The 21,396-nt window shown below is 41.5% G+C and overlaps 2 protein-coding genes and 1 long non-coding RNA gene across 14 annotated transcripts in view; 1 reads left to right on the top strand and 2 right to left on the bottom strand.

Moving 5' to 3' along the window:
* LOC121593624 (CUGBP Elav-like family member 4) overlaps window positions 1–21,396 on the bottom strand; it is a 330,070-nt gene that overhangs the window by 211,950 nt on the left and 96,724 nt on the right. The gene's annotated exons all lie outside the window — the stretch shown is intronic.
* The window catches only part of LOC121593626, a 100,755-nt gene that overhangs the window by 39,349 nt on the left and 40,010 nt on the right, over window positions 1–21,396 (bottom strand). The gene's annotated exons all lie outside the window — the stretch shown is intronic.
* Window positions 1,674–13,638, top strand: LOC121593627. Its single transcript, XR_006004809.1, has 3 exons — window positions 1,674–2,222; window positions 13,013–13,282; window positions 13,433–13,638. It is a non-coding gene; the product is annotated as an uncharacterized LOC121593627 (long non-coding RNA).

The raw sequence follows: 21,396 nt of genomic DNA, 5'->3' as shown, positions 1-21,396 counted from the left end.
AACCAACCAACCAACCAACTGCCCCGAAACCAAACTCTAGCTCGACTGATGAGCCTTTGTTTGCGCTTTCCATAGGCAGTCCGGGCGGTCAACAATGTCGCAAACGAAGGAAACCCAGCGAAAGTAAACCATCTCGATCCCAAGGTTTCCCAAAATTGAGTGTTTCCAGAGCGTGCTGTGTATATTGTGCAGATTTGTGGATGAACGATTACAGGTTTGTGCGTTGGGCGGCCGAGCGGCAACTTAATTTCTACGAACTTTTCCGGTCCACTTCCGTGTCCTGTTGTTGTGCTCCGATGATACCGCTGCTGCATTTCTCCCGCCAACACCCAGGACTTTGCACCTTAGTGTTGGCAAATAACTCATGCACCGAGGTGAAAATCAATTTTCAATTTATTAAACAAACAATCTGTGTGATTGAATGGTTTCGTCAATCGGGCACCCCGTGTACAGGCTCGTCCGTGACCGCGACGCTTTGTTGACTCGGTCCAACCTTCCTGCGTATCTTGTGCGATGCAATGCTCGGGGAGTCGTTTAACAACATGCAGGCACCCTGTGCTCAAGTTTGCTGCTTGTTATTTCCGCGTTCCAATCCTCGGTCTATGCTCTCGTCATATCACTGATATTGTTGATGTTGTTGTTGTTGTTGGTGGTGGTGGTGGTGTTTTCGTTGTTGTTGTCGTTTGTATTGCGGTTGGGCAACCACAGAATTCGCCTGCAATTCAGTACCGTCGCCTAGCAATGTGCGTGTTTCCATGGGAACCGCCGTTGTTTGAAGTTCGAGCGCAACGTTTTATCGTTTTCCGAATCCGACAGCATACTCTAGCAACGTCGAAAGCCAACTATTCATTTACAAGGTTTCCCGCTTCTGCCCTGGTTTCCCGGATGCGGATAGATGACGCTGATGATGCCACTGCTGCCGAAATGCATGCCAGCTACAGATTGAGCACAGGGATACTGTGGTATTATGAGAGAAATTACTCCCTCGCTGATTCGGATGGCAATGTAAACCAATGGTTAATGTTGGGAAGGCTAGAGCTTACGTGTACACATAGCGCAATTGTCGTATAATATCTTCCTCGTGAATGGTATACGTGACCACATACGTGAAACGTGAGTAAAAAACTTAGTATTTTTATTGAAAGCATGCTAGGGCACTTTAAGTCAAAAATTTAATTTAATTTTTTTGTTAAATAGGGTAAATGTACCAGTATCAGGCAGGTTAGTGCAGTAGTTTCACAAAAACTGCTTGTACACTTCCAATTTTTATTACTTTTCGTGAATGTGACGTTATTTTGAACGTTAAACTATCGTATTATGTTGTGCTATTTTTTATTTGCCGATTTAAATGTATGTTTTAGAGATATTCGTGAAAATGCAAACACTGTTTTTGTTCCCATTTTCGGCAGTTTGGTCCTATTTTCGGCAGCATGTGCTCCTATTTTTGGCAGTGCGAATAAGGGTCGGTAAATGTTTTAATTAATGCAAATAGATAGACAAAAATGTTCAAAACAGTTTTAAACTCTCACTGTCCTAAAATTGGTGTTGAAAAGTACTTAAATTATTAATTTTATATTGCTCATTTTAGGCATTTTGCTGGAAATTTGTAGAGTCATTTTGATTTAAGTTACAAACAAAGTAGGCATTGGAGAAAAGAGACTGCCCGACGGCTATAGAGTAATGGCTCACAAATTATTATGTTCCTTACAAGTATTTGGATTATTTATAGTGAAATTGGTGATATTTGATACAAGAAATGTGGTTTTATGTGTCGAGATACGCATTGTAGTGTTCTGATCATATTATAAATGAATATTCAGCAAAATGCAAAGTGTGTTATTGTTTCAAGTTTCGGCAGGAGTCCACAGCATTGATCTTTAAAAAAACAACATTCACCGTTTACCTATTTTCGGCAGCATTTAAAGTGAATAATCACTTGTTTTTCGTGATTTGTGAAAATTCCTAGTGGGCTAGAATAAATTCTGCAACCATAGGATCTTTCATAAAAAACACTCTTTTAGTGCTCTGGTTCTCTTAATAATGAAACCTGCCAAACTATTGGCTGACAGCAAATCTGCCGAAACATGTTGAACACTCCACATTTTGTTTGATATTTTGAAAAATATACAAGGAAATGATGTGAAACTTCGTATATGAATAACAAATGAGCATATTTCTATTTAGAAAAATATGTGTTGAGACAATTTCCAACTCGTTTTTGCGTAAGTACACGTTTTTAGTTACCCTGCCGAAAACAGGTGCACTGCCGAATACTGGTACAGGTTACGTCATCAAAGGTTACGACCCTGTATAATATCCAAATAACTCGTTTATAAATATCTTTACTTTACTTTACTTACACTAGAAACTACAATCGGAATTTAACAGTCAAATGCAATAGTTCAAATAACACTTATGGGCACGTTGCATAAAAAAATCCCAGTTTTCGAAAAATAAAGACATTTCCAGTCCTTCAGATTGTTTTTTTTTTTCATATAAAAAACGTGCCAAATTAAATAGCACAAATTCAATAATTGGCAGACGAACGAAGATCAACCAGCGAAGTTCGCTCTATTTGACTTGGCTTTCAGATGTCTGAAATTGGAAAATCTGGGAATGTTCGTTTACAAAATGTAATTCCTATCGAGATGCATGTATGCTCGATTGCTCCACTCCACTATCAGATACCTTTATAATCATTACTACTATTTATCCTGCCATGGATCTCGAAAACTAAACTGAATCCATAGTAACACGGCAGCAGCAAGCATCTAGCTTAAACAGAATGCACAAACATCATCAGCTTCTTCCAACCCGTACTACAACAACATCAACTGGAGGAAAAACCGGGCAAATCTTTACAAATTGCAATGTAGCTTCTTTGCCAACAGTTTGGCCGGCCACCCGGGCTCCATTGTTATTGCAGGGTGGTGATGAGGAAGCGTATCTTTTTGGGAAGCTGTTTGCATCTGCACATCCCGGATTCGTTCATTTTGGAGTCAACAGGAAAACAGAATTAATTTAAGCGGTAAATTATATTTGCATTTTAAATTGTTTATCTAATTAAAACGGAAATCTTCACCTAGACAAAGACATAAGGTAACCAGAGATGGAGTCGTATCAGAGATGTTGACTAGCGTTGTCCTTTCTACCAACAGCTTCATTTACGTCATAGTTGAATCGGTTATAATTGTAGTTGTAGCTGACTAATTCTTATTAGAATGACCTTACCGATCTTTGTGTTTGTTCCATCGCAGCTTGTTGAATGTTAGATTGTTTGTGCTAATTTTTCTCGAATCTATTTCTGTACCAGTTGGTACCAGTTCTCGCCAAACCCATTCCTATGTGAAAATGGACCACACGGCTGTGCATACCGTCACGCAACGCACAACCCCACTGTAATGTGGCAAACGTCTTAGGTTTCTTTTTTTTTCATTTATTATTCTTCATACTCTTGCGTGCGCGCGTGTCGTGCACTGGGTGAGCCGAGGTACCGGGATGTGCAAATAATAAATAATACTGCTTCATGCATCTATAGTAGCTTAACCCGAGAGGAAACCTTGGCACTTTTCCCAGTCCTCCAGATTTCTCCAAAAATAACAACAAGACCAAACTCATCCAAATACACATACTTGCATGCGGTCGAGAGCACGAATCGCGGTTACGCAACAGACACACTGCCCCTCCAGGCGTTTTACTGCTCCTCTCCTATCGAATTCTTCGGCGGTCATCCCAAACCGCTGGGTTATAAACATAGAATCACTTCTCTCGCCCCATGCAGCCACACACGGCCACTGGGATTGGGGTGCCATTTTTTCCTTCCCATTTCTACTGCTTAGCTGTCTTCTGATATCGGCACGTTCTGCAAATATTTGCACAAATTGGAAAAGCAATCTATTAGTGATCGAGAACGCGAACGCGATTCTGCGATGGTCTGGTCCGGGCCTCACATTCGCTCATGCCGGCCTGCTTAGTGTCCGGTTTCACATCAACCTCGCTCTTACCCAGTGCACGTCATCAGCACACTGCGTCTGGGGCGTAAGATATTCTGTATATTTTGCCCGGTCATGATACAATTGCTCCAGCTTTGGTCACCGTTTTGATGGGATATTAATGCACTACGCGCAGTACGGCCGCGTTCGTAGATGCGTTCGATCGTGCGGTTGTAAGTGTGCCAATCGAATGTCTGCGTTTAATCGCGATGCTCTCTCGTTGTATATTCTTGTCTTTCTTGTGGTGTTTTTTACTTATATTTTAATTTGAATACAAATTCCTTGATTTGATTCGTTTATGTCTGCTTGCTACTGTTCCATCGTGTACGTATCGTGTGGAAAAGTATAGCCTGATTGCGTCGCATATCATCAATCTATTTTATTATTTGACGGTGGCAATACCCTATATTTATGTTGAAGAACCTTGAAAAAATTGATTTCTGGCTTTTAGAAATCTTTTGAAATCCTTTAAAAATTTGAAGGACGATTTAATGAAGATTTTTTAGAATTAAGTTGACAGTTATGCGTTTGTTTTAATAAGACGCGACTAAGAACTTTGATAGGAAATAAGTCTATCAAATAATGGTTTCAATGGTATTTTATTTTTCATTTTAACAAAATTTAACACCAGCTCAAATACAACGTTCACAATAGAAGCCCAAAAACATTTTTGTCTTTTTCGCGCCATTATTTAAACGATTTACGGTGTGTATCTTTAAAGTTGCGATGCCTTTTCAAACAAGAGGAACTATTTATTCTTGCTTCTCATCTAAATCCCAGTCGGTGTTGTGTATTCAGCACACTGTGCATCAAACTCTTGACGCCCTGACATCAATCATGCAAATCTGAAGAAATGTTTTCGTGCCAATGTTTGTCTACCATCCCAATAGCAATCGGTGGACTATTTATCGGCGAGTTTACTTTAACGTGAATTTAATTTTGATTTGTTTATCTTAGCATCTTGCTCGCGCGGATGGTGGTTTTCTAGGCGCAACAGCTTCCACCGACGAACAGGCAGCAACCAATCAGCTCTACCTCTCCCTCCGGAGGGCCTCGCTTCCCACAGCGATGCAACCCACGCAGTCTATCAAACCGCTAGCCACAAAATCAACTAACTTTGGTCCGTGCACCGTTCAATTTGCAAATCAAATTCGAACCTTTCATTTAAATCGCTCTCGTGGTGACGCTTAACAAATTTCAGCACATCTCATTTGCCGGCAACAAATGAAGCAATTTATTGAGTCATTAAATTCGAACATACACCAACAATCCATCACCATCGTACCCGCCGAACGTCTTGAGCACTATGAACAGTCAATCTTTCGTCGCAATCGCCCATTCGGGTTTATCTTTCCGTCCTCCCGGCCACCCGTCCGGTTGCTCGCGACTTCTTTCCCGTTCGAAATTGCTCAAGCGGAGGCAGGCTCAAGTTTGCCGTGCGGGGACAAGCGCTGCCTTTGTACTGCTGCGGATTTTAATCAATTTATTTACTCATCCCAGTGGATGGCACAGGCATTGCTCAGCAAAACCGCTGGATGTAGCGCAAGTACCACAAAGGGAAGAGAAAAATTGCGCTCAATCTGTTGATGATCATTCGTTTCTTTGAGGTTTCGAAACTGCATGACGATCGAAAAAGGACGTCGCACGGAAGAGTTGTACGGCAGGACCGAGCATCCGAGTGGTACGGATTTTGTCATGTTGAATGAAGCCTCAAATTAATGCTGAATTTATCAGTCACCCCTTACCGACGGGCTCCTAGGTTGGGCGAAAAATTACTCTCCCTTTTCTTCGCACTCCAGCTAGAGCGCGGGAACTATCAACCGGAGCCGCAAGGAAGATGTCCTTTCGCTTCTTCACTGCGGTCTTCCTAAGGTGCAGAGATGAAGTAATTAAGTTTTCGCTACGTTCCATTTAGCGCGACGAGATTTATGAAGTGCTTCGAAATTTGATTCTGGCGGAGCAAGTTTTAATGAAGTTTTGCTTTCGTCATGTCACGGTAAGGCGCAACTGTGGCACCGTTTGTGCCGTTGCCCCCATGAAGTTCATACATGCTGGTTTTACATTAAGATTGCTCGATCGTACGGAATGCGTGTAGCAACACAAGGAGTGAATTTGTTTTTAAATTTTGGTGAATGGAATCGTTTACTTAGGGTTTATGTAAACATTCCAATTGAAAATAGCATTATGTTTTTAACACATTATTGTTCCTTTACTAACTTGCAATACAACATCATGTAATAGGTATTTACTACGAAAACATCAGGAAAATTACTATTAAGTAAAATAGTTTCCTGTACAGTGGTAATCACCCTTTCTGCGCAGTCTTCAAACTTTTAACCCCAAACGTACCTGACGAATGGTGGTGGTTATCCTTGCATTTGAAAAATGAATAAACTTCTTTCCAAAGCAGTGAAAACTCATTCCGCTGACACCGAACGTCGTTCTATGTATGGGCGATGGTTCATTTACTTCCATTACCCACACACGCAGCGCACATCGACGTAACTATTCGTTCTTCTCCGTTGAACAAAACCATGCATGAAGCACACCATGGATGCACCATCTTGAACGAGGGCGTCTGGTAAAGGAGTGGCAAACCGAAAGCAAAAAATAAGAAGGAATACCGGATAACGCGCTTCTACAACGGCTCTGTCCTGGCGATAATAAAAAGCTCACTCACCCAACTTCGGGGCATCGTTTTTATCGTCCACTCCCGCCCGTTCGCTCCCTCCCGGCGCAGGCATTATCAGTTATGGTTCATATCTTTCCATCTTTGAAGCTGCAGTCGAAGCCGTAGTAGATTCCTGCACATACCGGTTCGTGTACGATCCTGCCAAAAGCAACCCTAGCACCTCTTCCTCCCATTCATTCGAAAGTATCGGGAGCGATAATAGAAGACAGAGGGAAAACTGCAAGAAGCTTTTTTTTATCTTTCTCTGTCCTTCATCTTACTGCTTCAACCTAACAAGCAGAGGAAGCAGCATTGTTGCTGAGGCAGATCGCTCGCGTATCTTATATTTTGTAGCTCTTTCGGCAGAGAGATCAGACAATAAACCATTTTACATCGAAAGCAACATGTGCCCTTCATTCTTTCTTAACGCCCGGGCATCGATTACGACGGCATCGAGGCAGCTTTTATCTCGTCCTCCTAAGAACAGGCTCCCCGAAACGATGGCACACCCTTGCTTCCTCGAGGCACTCAGCGAATAGCTCAACCGTGACTTGCATGGAGATAAACAACTATTAACACGACGACTTGCGACGGGTCGGGTGGAAAAAGTTACGCGCCAAGGCCGGGAGCCATCGCCTGCCAGTATCGCCTGCGTCGCCCACTTTAAGACGCACCAAATTTATACGACCAGTATAATTCCCTGTTGCTGCTGCTAGCGCTGTCACAAGCGCTGTCTGGAGTAAGGCAGGAAAAACATCATTTGGCTGCGTCCCATAGCGTATTGAAGCTAGGCGACGGTTTTGGGGTAAATTTTTTACTGCAACTAACAGCTTCCCGCCCAGAAGTGCCGGGCACGGATATAGAGCTATAAAAGGTATAAAAATAATGACGTCCCTTGAAACAAAAGTCTCTCGCACAGTGCACCTCTTCCAAATGTCTTCGATGTTTGATGGCGGGATCGGCTTCAAGCGATCAAATCCTTCGAGTGGGATTTGTGTGGTTTTTGAAAACGTCTCTCCTCCCTCATTTATGGACCAAAACATCACAACACACTCTAGCACGTAGCAAGGTTTTAAGAAAATCCTCATCCTCATGACCACTCCGAAGGCTCAGTTTTAATGCCGCCTCGTAAAATGTTTTTCCTCTCTCCAGGACTGGGTGCCGCTCCCGTGTGGCCTGCGGTAGTGGTTTTGGCAAGACGGAAATTATGATGCTTGGCGGATGGTTTTATCGTTCGGTGACAGGTTTGCACAAAATTTACTGTCAAGCTAGACAAGATTCACGCCGGTTTATCGATGCGACAATTTAGACACACTTCAATTACACTGAAAAACGAGAGCCAAACCCATTTTCTGGTGTTTTCCGGCCAAAATGGAGGTGGTTAATATTTTGGAATCTTAGGGCTTTGTGTTCATTCACAAGATCAAGCACTTTTTCAGCCTTCAACCAACAAAACAGTAGTTGTTTACGAAAACAAGAAATAGTAATCAAATCAAATTAAAGTTTTGTTTTTACATAAAAGCAAAAAACTTTTTTTTGGTATGGCAACAATATATCACCAGTACAACACGCTAATCTTCAATAGTGTATTTTTGATATATTTTTAAGATAAATGCTTAAAACAGCTTGAAAACAATAAAACATGTATAAAGACACATATCCAAATCCAACCAGAAACTATATCCGAAAGTTTAAAATCAGGGAAACATGCTCTTCCAATATTCATGGCTAGAGATATTACATTCCAAGCCGTAAATAGCACACATTTGCCCCTCCTTTCGGAGCATGTTTTTGTTTTTTGATTTCTCCTGCAAATAAAATCGACCAGGTCGGAACATCGTTTACGTAAATTTGTTTCACTCGATAAATGCCAATCCGATTGGTGTATCTTTATGCAATGGTTTTGCAAATTGCCTCAAGACACCTAACTTCCATGCACTTGGTTTTCTGATCTAAATTGGAATTTATGCTACATGCAGCTTGTGTAAACGCACGTCGGTACCATTTTCCTTTTGAAGGCAATCGAAACCAGACCAGAAGCCAGTTTCTTCCGTTTGAAAATTTGGCCTCGAACGGTTGCGATGCCTGTGCCATGTAATCATTTGTGAGAGTGTTTGCCGAACAGACATGATGACGCTTTTTCTAGTCGAGCTGGGTAATCGCCTGGACGTCTGTATTTCCTCCTCCCCAAGAGCGCGGGCATGCAGGGCAGGCGTTAGTAAATTTAGTTAATTGGTGCTACCGTTCGGACATCAAAAGGTTTCGATTTCTTCGTGCCTGTTCTGCCTCGCAAAAACAATCCATCGACGAACAGGTCCCCCAGTTGCTGACCGGGCAGCTGCTGACTGAGCGCCACACTAATTGAATGAGGCAATACTTTAGTGTACCTTCGGGTGGTGGATCATCGAGAGGAACGGATGGGCAAACACTGTATATCTGTACACTATGCATGGTATGTTTTCGGCTCAAGGAACATGTGTTGAAAAATGCAGCCTCGGCAGACGATGTCGGTATGCCGGTTCGACTGGAAGTCTGCAACAGTCGTGCACAGCAACTCGGTACGCTTACAGCACAAGCAATGATACAGCTTTCGACAAAGCTCCTAATCCAATCAGCAAAACTTTTTTTACAACCTCCTTCCTTGCTTGCAACGAACCCCTTTGCCGACGAGCAGCCCACCGGGGATTCAATTACAGGATCGATGCTTTCAGAGTGAAAAATGTGATACGAATTTCGGCTCGATTGAACTTTATGCTGGGCGACCGTTTTGCTATGGTCTGTTTGCGAAAGTGTGTCGTAAAATTGCGCCAAAAAATCACTCTGCAACTGGGTCGGCTCATGCGACGGTCGCTTCGATATCTTCCCGCCAACCATGCGTTCTAGATAGTTTGCTTTTAAAAGGTTGGACAACAAAGTTTCATCCCTAGATAGGACCTTGTAAAGTACTACACTGCATTTGCTGTGTCCGTGGCGAAGAATATCTTGCCAGAAGCTTTATTACAGGCGTTTGTCACGAAGCGCGCCATTTGCTTGGGCATTATCATAAAAGATAAGCTACATGATTATTATACTGATAAATGGAAAACTCCATTCTTCAGCAGTCAATTTTACTCTCATTTAAACCAATGATGCATGATAAATGTCATGAAGGTAGATTGATATCTCGCTGGTCAAAGTTAATTTTCTTGAGCATCAAAATATGTCACTCAAAAACATTTTCTTTGTATTTAGCATATTGCTTCGAAATGCGGACACATAATACATGTTTGGCATGTATATTTCTTACTATTTCAAATTTAATCGGTCATACATCTGGATAACTCCCTTAACTAAGGCAAACCTTCTGTAAAAAGGTTTATAATGATTTTACTAGAAACATTGAAAAAACGCATGAAATTGAAAAGATGTTATGATTCCTATTCCAGACAGTTTAGAGCTTATGTTTCAAATTGCAGACGTTCTGATTCGAATTGCGGACAGCATAAAAATTTCTCCAATAATTATCAAAATCTGTATGTAGTTGTAGTGTATGTGTTCTAAAACTTTTTAGATTTTAACTTGCTTTAATGTCCGAATACCCAATTCTGACAGTCGGTGTCTTCCTTGACTGACAGTATGATAGACTTACTGGCAACCTGGTTAAGGTGCTGTTTTAATTTTGTACTCGGAGAAGCGTTGAACTGAAACACTCACGCGTATTCTATTCTCAGCTCTATTCGATTCGAGTCGAGAAAATGAACTCCAAACTTTTCCAAACAAAAGAAGATACAAATTTCATCAACACGACGTCGAGACGACTCGATCATACAAATATAATACGCCTGATAGTCACGATAACACAATTCATAGAACATCGAATAATATAAAATGCTTTATTGTTACATACATACTCTACATACACTACAATATATTTGATGTTACATGTTTTGACACATAACTTGAGAGCAATTCCAGCTATACCCAAAATCTTGATACAATTTTAAGTGCATGTGCATTAACAATGTGCTGATTTTCGATTCCACTAACCTTGTCTGGGTATCACTGCAGGAAAACGCATCGCCTTTGCGGCTCTCGTGTTTCCGTTCTGTAAGTGAACCCATGACACCTTCATCTTCCCTTGCAACAGATATTTCCAAACAGCATTCGCTAGGAAGCCACCAGCTTGTATCAAGTTATGCCGAGAATTATGCCGGAAAGGTCGCCGCAAAGAACAGTTCCCCACTGAACCGGCTTAATGAATTGATTATTGCATGGTAGCGAGATAGTTCCACATGTGGCACTTTACCGGCCTGCAACAAAACGATTATGTGCGATTGGCCGGGCGATGTTTACGCCCCTGCCCTCTTCACACTTCTACAGACAAATGTATCTCACCTTGAGGTCCACACCCATCGGTGTGAATCTCCAATGCAAGACCACATTTCCGTATCACGTGCCTCCGTGCCCGGAGTCGTAACGATGTCCTACCAATGTAGACCCCGACCCTGCACGATGCGCTCGGCAGGTTGACGAGAAACCCGAACTGTAACACATTCATTCCCACACGCATCATGAGCGCATTATCATGCAGTCAGTGAGCATTAGAAGCAATTTTCTCACAAAGGCATAAGGATAAGCGTACGTGACCCGTATGACCCAAGCCCAAGCAGTACGTTTGGCGATGATCTGTAACGGTTGCCATGAGCTCGTTGTACTTTGTAGGATGGCTGGTGTAAGAAAATTAATTCGATATCAGTGCATACGTAAGGATGTGATAATGAAAAGATGTTACTCATAGCGGGCGTCCCTGCTAGCAACTTACTTATCGTGTGTACGGGTGTGCGTTTCACGGTAGAGGATCCGTTGATACGCCAGCTTCAAGAATGACCACTTTTTAAAGGGCCAAGGGCAAAGGGGTAGTGGTTGTAGCACGGTGACGGGCAAATCGAGAGAACAGACAAAACCATATTTTCCTTTCACAAGCTAATTTATAATTTATGTTGCTGAAGATCATTTCAGGTGTTCACGGCACTGTGCGTTTGCATAGAAGATACATGAGGTTTCCCACCAGCCGAGCGACTGGCTCGGTTTGGGTCAATGAATCGCAACTCCGTGGAACATTGTCCTTACATCTCCAACATATTCCTGTGCAGTGAGAACAACGGCAAGACATCCGTTTTAGTCCTGCTCGAGCCTATCCAAAGCCATCATTGTTATTTTATCCAATTCCCTGTTTATTTACGAATGGATAAAGACGATACAGTTGGCATGAACTTACCCGCCGACTGCAATTGCAACCCATCGGGTTAGTTATCTCAACTTCGCTCCATGTCAAATCGTTTCCCATGAGTCGAAAGATAAATTTCCTCCAGCCGGGACTGGTGGGCCCATTTTCCATTTCCTCGCTACAGTGAGACCGCAACGGAAGGAACTTTCTCTCGACCGGTTCGATCTAGGGTGAGGAAGGGCGAGAGCTTGACAAGCTCAAAATGTTTTATTACAATTAGCATTCACAAAGGAAATGAAGCGGTTAAGGCAGTCATTAAGGTGTTTCCTTAATGAAAAACAAAAGATTGTGGTTTCTGGCCTGGAACTCGACTCGAACACCCTGGAAGATCCTTGTCAGTAGCAGCTATCGCTAGTTACACCACTCGGCGCTGGGAAGGTGCAAAAACAGTGGGCTGAGATTTTACCCCCTAGCAAAACGGGAACCCATTTCCGTTCGGTTTTGGTTATGAACCATTTTCCATTTATCATTCGATGGAGATTTTAATTAAAACCAAATCGGGTTGTCGCAAAACGCTCCGTTACGTTTGTGACGGGTTGCTGAAAAATGATCAACTTTTAAGCTTGGTTTGGTACGGAAACCCTCCACCCGCAAAAGCGAACGGGCACGCCCGCCCGGAAATGCGTTCGGATCTACAAAGATACGGAATCAATTCCCTCGCAACGGAAGGCGGGAAAATTACGATGGCAACAAATTTTCCGCCTTTCTGCTCGCTGTTTGCTCTTCAGTTTATGTATCGATAGCAAACAAATGGACAAAGAAAAGAAGGCATCCACGGCCAACAAAAACTGGTGACACAATCCTTCTGGCTAACTGGATTGCTGCAAAGGTGGTATAAAGAAACCCTTTTGCTAGCTCTTTCCTAGTTGTGTGGTATCGACTGTACAGAGTCAGCCACCATCATTACTAACCAAAAGAAATGAAGCGGTTAGTGAGCGTGATTCGGTTTTCGAAGTGTGTATCCGCAAGAAAGGAAATGAAAAGAACTCAACATTTTCGCTCTCTCTCTCTCTCTCTCTCTTTCTCTCACTCTCTCTGCTTCTCTCTCTCTCTCTCTCTCTCTCTCATTATAAAAAGGTACAGGGCGCAGTGCTCGTTTAAGGCGTTCATTCATCCACTGGCGCACACTTCAAAGCGGAAAGAAAGCTAAAACCCAAGCGGAACGCCGATTGGAGTTCGGAGGATCTTCACACTTTGGCTTGCGGCAGCCGGAGTACCGCAACCCCACCGGAATCGAAAAGCATTCATCAAAGGGACGGTATTTTTTTCCTTCCTCAAAGTTGCCCAAGAACGAGACATACAAAAAAGCTCTAGTTTGGTGAACGACCGACGAAAAAGCACCATTGACAGTGGGTAGGTGGCCCTAGCAATCCAAAATTCAGTTGCAAACTTTTGTGTAAATTGAAACATTTTAACGGTTTCTTGAGCGCACCGCCTTGTACCCAGCGTCTTTGAAGAGTCTTTTTTCTGCACTACAGTTTTTTTCTTCTTCATCATTTCCAGATCCTCAAGAAAAAGCTTTCGTTCAATTTCGATTTTGTGTGCGTATGTATTTGTGAATGTGTTTTGGTAGCGTGCAGTGCTAACCAACCGAACGATCGAAACGTTGCAAGCTCCGTTACCTTACCGCATCCGGAGGGAGGAAAACTGTTCCAGGCTCAAGAAGATCCTGCGGCCGTGGAATTCCCGTACCGGGCTAGAGCAGGATTTCTTTTGCAGCATTAAAATCCGAACAAAACACTAGCACTTTTGCTAAGTTTTTCTTTGTTCGTTTCTTTTTGTTTGGCCGACTCGAGTACGGTTTTTTTTTTGCAGCGCTGTTGGCAGTAGTAGTTATGCATTGTACCGATGCAAGCAGCGGATAAATGAAACTTCGATAGTGTTGAGGTGCAACAAGGAACGGCAAGAGTAAAAGAGATGTAGAATAAAAGATCTACCAATTCCGTGTGCTAGGAGGGAAATCCAAAAACATCAAGCGTACAGTATAGGGACGAAAGGGAAGATAAAAAATAAAACAGGAAGTATGTGGCTCAGAAAAGTTAGTACCAAATTTAATAATAGTCGGTCATGGTTGAGCACGAATTTATTAAGTTGCTTCGTTGGAGCCAACTGCACTCGGAGGACTGTTGGTGAATGGTTTTTGATCCTCTTTGAAGTTCTGATAGAACTTCATTCCATTTCCGGCAGATCCAGTTGTACTGCGAGGGCCAGTGGCTCATGGTTGTACTAGCAATGCACGCACACCGCATTAGTGCATTCTGTTGTGAACTGTACAGCTCTTGAACAGATATTTATATTTCTTTAGGTATACATAGAATAAACTGAGTGATAAAGAAGACAATTGACTAATTTCAACGTTTTCTAACATTCCGTTCGTTTGTCATTTTCTAAGAAACAGTAAACCAACAAGTCGTAACCAGGAAGGGTTCTTGCAAAGAGTATTAAAAATAAATTTAAACTACGAAAATAATTCCAATACCCACATTTTATGATTGTTTGATTCATTTCTAGTATAAATATTCAATCACTCAATCTTTATTCCCTTCACTTATGACTATTAGCAATAAAACAAACTATATTATCACCGATTTTATAGAAGAATATAACTTTTTGCGACATTCTTTCGTATCTGTAACAGATTATGTGTTTTGAATTGCCAAAGTGCTACCTACGAACGGAAATATCGTGTGTTTAGCAAACGCATGCTGCTCGGGCAGGACGGTTTGAGCGATAATTACTATGCTGCCTTCCTCTGCCGGGAACAGGGAGCATGGATATGGTTTACGAGGTTGTTAGGAAACAGTGCATCTGACAATTGAAGCGAGTGGCCCTATAATTTACTCACGCCCTCCCAATCTGCACTAGTTTGTGCACCAGCGCCATGTCGCAGCTAGATGTCCTTTGCCTAGAAGCCCATCGATCAGTGTCTGCAGCTAGCGGGCAAACAATCTCGAATGCCGTCCGGGCTGGTTACAACCAACGTCCTAACGGTGGCACTCTGAACTCCCAAAACTGTGCTCGTGCAACCGTTACTGGTGGTTGCACTTTGCCCCTCGCAGAACTGTGGAATAAAATTGCTAATGACTTTCGAAATTACACAACGCAGCCCGCACTAGGTTTGATGGGTCAGGCCAGCTCGGTGTGAAGAAGGCCATCATCAGCTGCGTGATATAAAGTTCGTTTGCGGACGCTGCATGACTTCCGGCGTCGAATGTTCGCAAGGGCACTGCTACATTGTGCTGCACCCTGCATCCCTTCAGTTTCGTGGTATAGGGCTGAACGGTTTCGTCACGAAATGTTGCAAATTGCATCTTTGCACAGCGAAAATCGATCCGTGATATGTATATTCCTGTTGGTCGGTTATATTATTCCGGTCGGTCGGCTAGGCAGCTCTCTCTCTCCAGCAACCCATTCTAGAGTGGAATTATTTATTTAAATGATTGATTAAAATCCGTTTAATGTAAATGTAACAGCACGGATAAGCTGCACAAATGCCAAGCATTATTGAATTTTCGGCCCTCGACAGTGAGCGCGTTAGTGGCACCGAGAATAGCACAGACGTACGATAAGATTCCCTTGGCCGGTCTAAAGCGAATGCAAAAGGCAAAGAAAAGGTGACACTGTCTCCCTATACGAGAAATGGCAGGTATAAAGAGCCACTTCAGGACACTGGAGCATCATTAGCTGGGACGCGTTGGTCCCGATGGACCGTTGGTCGCTTTATGCAAATGTCAGCAAAAGTTTGCCCCAATAGCTCCTCTCTGCCGGGCGACTTTGCTATTGGAAATTACAGATTACCGTAATGCATGGCGTAGTCGGTGGATGAATGAATGTGTAGTAGCTGCTGAGTGCACGATGTAAGTAATCGGTGGTAGTGCATTGGATGTGCCGAAAATTTTACCACAGGCTTCCTCCAGCCACGCACACACACTCACACACAAACACGCTAACACTGTCCACAGATAGCAACAGAATGGAAGTGAAATCCTTTTGCAACCAAATCCCGACACTGAAAATGCGTCGCTGAAATGGGACTCGATGTGGAAAACAGGATTAAGACTTGTGCATTGTGTGCAGATACTCGTTTGTAGACACACACATACACCGTTCTGGGGCAAACCATACCGACAGGCGGCACATTTCACTGCAGACGGACGGTGCTGCCGAAGCGCACATATATTAAACGGATTGCAAGTGTTACTTCGGGCTTTGAGTTCAATCTACACCGATGCATGGGCGCTCAGTCAGCATTGGCTGGATTCGCTGAACGGTAGCCATGCATTACTGTGCGCTGCTAAAGTACCTTAATGCATTCGAGCTCCCGCACACACTTCGGGCCGAATTACGAATTTCTTCATCACACGATGCCACGGATTGGCAAAGACAGACCGTTACAGATTATGGCTACAGCTGATAAGCATACCGGGGTGCCTTGTACGTGGGGTTTGCTCCTGGCGAGATATTGGCAATGTTCAAGTTCATTAAGCCACAATACGTTCGAAGTAGAACATATTTGCGAAAGGAGAAGAAATGAAATATTAAACGATTAGGATAATTCATTCAAACTTCATCTTGTAGAATATTGAACATAAACATAGTGGGACCGTTCTTATCGATAAATTATAATTAAATAGCTTAACATAGCAGATTTACATACCTAAAGTGTTAACTACAGTTTTGATTTCGAAATTTCTGTAGAAGTGTGTCTGTGTTTGAAAGGTGTATCGTTAAAGTAAAAAAAGATTGAATACTTAAAACATAAAATTGAAACGTTGATGTTATTCTTGACAGGTCATTTTCACTATTATGATATGAACTTTGACATTTCGAGGCAAACAATAAACAAAGAATATTTCTTCACACCTCAGTGGAACGTTTTTTATGATTCAAAAAAGTCTCAGTGATCTGGACTGATTTCTTCGACATAACTGAAGAGATATTCTCATTTTCAGCCTTTTTGATCCCTTGCAGGCAGAGTATTTTTTGTTTTGTCAAGCAAACAGTGTGTAGTATTTTTATTTTTACGTAATAACTATAATGTATCTACTAGTGCGCGATTCCCTCAATGCAACAACACGAATACAAAACAAATAGAATTTTTTCAGCTTATAATAAATATTATTCAATTTAAACTTAGTCATATTTTTACCACGAAAAAGCACTTCACTCGTACAAAAAAGCGAAACAAAAATTCTGTTTTCTTCCTTTAGCTCTTAAGCGGCTTCTCTCCGGCACATTGTGGCCGATATCATAAGTCAACATAAAATATTCAAACACTAAAAAGAGGATTTAGACGACCGATATTAATGTCTTTTTTGAGAAATGTCGCAAACGTTGGGTAGGGGTTTCGTTGCGATGCACGACGCAACCTCCCTCGCTAACGCTTGCCTTTTATACATTTACCGATAAAGAGCCGTCAACGTCAAAGTCATCGTATTTTTGTGATAGCTCCGAAAATAAATCCATCCCCGTTTGTGCGGTAGCGTCCTTTTCTGCTATTTAGTAGCAAGCGTTAAGGCGAAGGAGATACTGTACTGAAAAAAAAACCCACAGAAGAAGACTCCAGTATTTTGCTCAAATACTTGGCCAACAAATGGATCCGAATGATTCTTTGCTTCTTCGTTTTGAATTTTGCAACCGGTAACAAAAGGATACTGCTGCTGGATCCGTTTACCTCTGTAGTCGAACAATTTAAGCTAGCCTTTTTCATCTCTAATTTAATACCATCCCTCCTTGGAAATAGGCTTTTCTGCGGCCATTAGCGAGATTTATAAAAAGACGTTTCATTCGCTTTGCTGGTGATTCCGTCTCCGTGCAACAGGATACGGGAGTGCACGCTGGAGCAATAAAATGGATTGCCTATATGGTTGGAAGATTTATGACCTGATTTAAAATTATCATTCAAAGTATTTTATTTTTGTTTCGCACTCAATGCTTTTGGCTGTTGTGGAAAAGGTTTTATTTTGATGACTGTTCACTAATACAATATTCGGATCGGCCGTTTGTAATTTCATTACTTTTAAAGACCTTTTTTTCATTCCAATGATTCCATTTGACAAAACTCAACACACCTTCCTTTAATGCATTATTAAAGGAACAAAATGCCCTTAAAGTTCATTTTCGCAGTTCTCCATTAAACCTTTACCCGTACTGGGGATGATCGGCTTACAGTTTAACCGAATGGCAGCACACTTTACGGTTCACATATTCGCCGCTCATAAAATGTACCGTGGCATAACGGTGAAGAGCTGTCTGCCGGTGGGTTAGTGTGTGCCCATACACGGTCCCCGTTGCGGGATGCCGATTTTAATTGACTGTTAACAACGAAAATTATCGCGCCACTGGAGCGTATTACAGCGCGTAAAATTTGTCAATCCCTCAAAATACCTTCAAGCTTCAGTAAGGCCCAAGGATTGAGGCCATCAGCTCACTCCATGATCCCTGCTACACATTCGCGTCATATCTCACCCGAGAACATTTAGCACATCGTAAAACTGTGCCATTTTCGCCTTATAAGGCACAATTTAAAGTCACATTCGTTGCCTTGGAGTGTTGATTCGGTGCCCGCACCCCCTTTTCCCTCCGTCAAAGTCCTCCTATGCTCCGTCATAACCGTATGCCACGACCCACAAACAACCAACGCTTGCAGAAATGTCAGTTAATGTCAAAATATGTTCCTCGTCCACCATTGTCTTTTAGAGACAGCGTGCGAAAGAGGAAAGAAGGATGCTATTCGGCGCTACTGTTCACATAATCGTTGCCGGGCAGGAAGCGTTGCCGTGATGAAACTAAATTGCACCAGTGAAGATTCCCGTCCTACCGTCCCTTTTCCCATGCGCCGATGACAACTCGGGAAAGTTTTGTGTGAGAAGAATGTTTAAAATTTCATGACAAATATTTTTCACTTAAAGCTGACAGATGCCACACTTGAGTGACTCCGTTCGAATCCTCCGTTGTTTGACTGGTGTTTGGAAGTACATTCTCGAGGTGTGCCGTAGACAATTCTACCCGCTGCTGCTGTCATGGCGTCACCCCCGTGGACACACAGCGTTTGCGTTCGGAAGGTTCAGATAAAGTTTCGCATACTTTTGTTGCGAAGTGTACTCCACCTCAAGATCTATCTTAGTCTGCATCTCGTCACCGCTTGTGTCAAGTGAATTGAAACGTTCAATTTGGAAGCAAAGTGGTGCTATTTCTTCACCCTCATATTGTGTCTTTGGATGGCAGTGGTACGATCTAAGCGCAAGTAAAAAGATCGTCAAGTTGCAATTGTATAATTTAATTTTAAATTCAATCTTTATTACAAATTATTTAAGAGAAAACTAAACATTTGGTGTACAAAATCCAAATTCTAATAAACAAATAGTATTGATTTAATATACCTTTGTCGTTAATAACGCCATTTGCTAATGGCAAAAGGTTGAACCTGTACAGATGAATGCTATTCTTAAGATGCATCATTATTTCACCAGCTAAAAGGCGTTGCGTGCAGAAAAGAAATAATTCAAACGCCAATAAGCGATCCACGCTCGCACACATACCCATCGACATAGTGTGAAAACAGGCGCCACCCTCACACGGAAAGGGCAGCCTCGTTAGTAACAACAGACAGGAAGTGAATATATATATCGTATTGCCGTGCACACTGAGACCATTTTATTCAATAAAGACGGAAGACACATCCCCAGGTGTGAATAATTGACTTGCTCAATGCACCAAGGAGCTGCCGGGGCACAAAAGCATAAACTTCCAGACGACACGCGCACACATGGTGTACATGTGTACTGGCGGCTGCAAACAAAACGCGAGATAACGGTGCTCGGAGCGTAAGTGAAATCGGAGAATAATAGCCGCAATTACAGTGCTCCATTTTGTATTCAAATCAGGTGAGGCTAATCATTAGCCTCCTCGTTTTGTAGCGTTCATAATGGTAATGACAGTCAGCATAGGGACCGGTTACTGTTCTTGCTAGTGAAAAGTGAGTGATCGAATGCAACGCCTACTCAAATCATGAGACTGGCATTAAAGAAGCATACGCTGATGTGCATTGTAATTTATAAATATATTTTAATTGTTTTATTATAAGACGATGCTCCTGTTTTACTTATATTTGATTCGAAACAACCATGGTATAAGATTGCTTTTGAGTCAAATGCTATTTGAACATTAGGGTAAACGTACCTATAGTGGTGGTAGTACCAATAGTGATGGTATTGCACTAAAATGCATTGCATACGATAAATTAAAATTAATTAAGTTATTTATGTTGGTGTGGAATGTTCTCTAGCCTTTTACAGAGGATTTAAAAGTTAAAAGGGGCCATTCAATAACTTAATGACCTAGAAATCCATTATTTTGTGAAATGTGTCAGCATTTTTCCAAAATCTTTAGGATTTCATAACGAAACTCATATCATTCTTAATGTTCTAAATGACCACATAGCAACGCAATTTTTTTAACATTATTGTTATTAAATGATATTGTTTTATTAAAATCTCCATAAAATCCATTTAGAAAATTATCCATGTTTACATATTTTTAAGTGTTTATAGTTACGGAAAATAGGAATGTTCCTATAGTGGTTTTAGTTATAAAATCAATGACAACACGACATTTTAGATTTTATTCAACGATATGTTTGGCATGTCGTACTGTTTTCATTAAAATAAGCAACAAATATGAGTTTTCTGTAAGTAATTTTCGAAACAAAGGCCAAAATTTGCTTATCTGGCTGAGTGAAAAATCGACCTAAAATCAAGATTTATCTTCCGGGTGTGGGTTGACGACATGTGTTATGCAGTACTTTAGTCAATATTTTCATCAACCAAATTCATACATTTTCTACGATCAAATTATGTAAGAAATCAGTATTAAGGATGTGATTCTTGCTATTTATATTAAAAACAGATTCAAAACTAAGTTTCATATATATTGTACACAGTTTTTGAGGCATCTTTGTTTACCATCACTATCGGAACACAATATGATGACTATAGGAACCAAACCACCATTATAGGTGCAACGACGTCGTCATGCAAATATATTTTTTTTGTGAATTTGTTGTGTTTGATGGTAAAAATGGTTGTGATAGCGAAAATAAAAGATATTCCAATTACTTTGTGTTAAAATATTCATGAATTAACCTTCCTGACATTTTAATGGATTTAAAACACATTTGTACCACTACAAAATGCACCATTATTGGTACATTTACCCTGCTTAATTCTGTTTTTTCTATTTCAAATTTAAGTTAATTCTTCGAAAATTAATTTCAGTTTGTTTGGCATTTTACACTATCGACTGTACCACGAGACCGACCTTTCTAGACTTCATATATTAAATTTATTTTACATACTAAAAAACACATAAACTTGATTAAGATTAATTTACTTTGCAATGATAATTGTTCTGTTTAAAATTATTTAAAAGCTTCATTTATGTATCACATTGAATTTTGTCAATTGTGT

Source organism: Anopheles merus, chromosome 2L (genome assembly GCF_017562075.2).
Source record: "Anopheles merus strain MAF chromosome 2L, AmerM5.1, whole genome shotgun sequence".
NCBI lineage: Eukaryota > Metazoa > Arthropoda > Insecta > Diptera > Culicidae > Anopheles > Anopheles merus.
This window is presented reverse-complemented; position numbering and strand designations above follow the sequence as displayed.